General features: G+C 63.3%; 1 non-coding gene across 1 annotated transcript in view; it reads right to left on the bottom strand.

The window, feature by feature from the left end:
- Positions 1-134, bottom strand: part of LOC124568112 — a 1,910-nt gene extending 1,776 nt beyond the window's left edge. Inside the window, exon 1 of the ribosomal RNA XR_006971155.1 lies at positions 1-134. This exon is cut by the window's left edge and continues 1,776 nt beyond it. This is a non-coding gene — a ribosomal RNA (small subunit ribosomal RNA).
- Between the last annotated feature and the right edge of the window lie 1,160 nt (positions 135-1,294).

The raw sequence follows: 1,294 nt of genomic DNA, 5'->3' as shown, positions 1-1,294 counted from the left end.
CGTGGGTACGATCTAAGGAACCATAACTGATTTAATGAGCCATTCGCGGTTTCACCTTAATGCGGCTTGTACTGAGACATGCATGGCTTAATCTTTGAGACAAGCATATGACTACTGGCAGGATCAACCAGGGAGCTGCGTCAACTAGAGCTGAGCAGCCGGCCGCCCGGGAGTGTGTCCCGGGGGCCCGCGCGAACACGCAAGCGTCCGCTCAATTATTCTGCAAACAGGAGGAGGCTGAGCTCCCCTGCACCATACACCTCGAAACCCTCTCAGGTCCCGGCGGCGCGCAGCGCCGTCCTAAGTACTTGGTCGGGTTCGAGAGAGGCGCAATCGCCCGGAGTTTGGCGAGTAGACGCTTTAGGTGCGACCACCCGTGCTCCCAACTGAGCTTGCCGCTGCCGACAGAGGCCCGGGAGCGTGCTGTCGTGGCATTGCCGGCGGGAGACAACACGCGCCACCTACGGTGACCGGCAGCTCCAACGCCAGCGCCACAGAAGGACAAAAGCCCCACTTGGGTGCCGAAGCGAACTCTCCCAGCACAGCGCACGCGCCAACACGTCCGCACAGCTGCGATACAAACCACCTGCGAGAACCGCAGAGGCGACCGAGCAGCAGACGGCGTCGCGGCGCCGAGCGCCGGGCGGCGGCGCATCCTCAGCGCACACAGTCCTCAATCGGACCAGCACACTGCAGATGTCCACCGCGCTTCGCACCGGGCCCGCGAGGACCTACTTTGGCCGCACGGCGCCGCGTGCAGGGTGCGCCGGCGCGCAGCTGCGCCGCCTGCCGCCTCCGTCGGCCGGCGCGCCTGCCACTGGCCGCCCCCACCAGCCGGCTGTAGCGCGTGCGCCCACGCACCGCACGGCCAACACGCCGGGAGGCCCCCCCTCACCGGCCGGGGACGGTCCCACCCAGCCACCGCCGCGTATCGCTTCACACCCACATGCCATTCACGTTCGTGGGCATGGTGGGTATCGCTGCAACAACCGGTTGGTAGCTCAACCGATCGTCGCCATCACTGATTCACCCCTAGCGAGAACAACCGCACCACAACGGTTTACCAGTTGTTCATTTGCGTAACGTCACCAGCAAACGTAGGCGTCCATCGCCATTTGCAAATTCAACGATTGTTGCATGCCTGTGTCAGGTGTCACGACACACTGTCTGCCCACATACACGCAACAACATGTCCACGCTTAGCGAACACGTGGAAGGTGGCCCCCGTACGTATGCGATGTCCATTGCGCGAACGACTGTCAACCGGCCTCTGTCGCATGTCGCAGATGTGGAA

This window comes from Schistocerca americana, unplaced genomic scaffold (assembly GCF_021461395.2).
Source record: "Schistocerca americana isolate TAMUIC-IGC-003095 unplaced genomic scaffold, iqSchAmer2.1 HiC_scaffold_1446, whole genome shotgun sequence".
Taxonomy (NCBI): Eukaryota; Metazoa; Arthropoda; class Insecta; order Orthoptera; family Acrididae; genus Schistocerca; species Schistocerca americana.
This window is presented reverse-complemented; position numbering and strand designations above follow the sequence as displayed.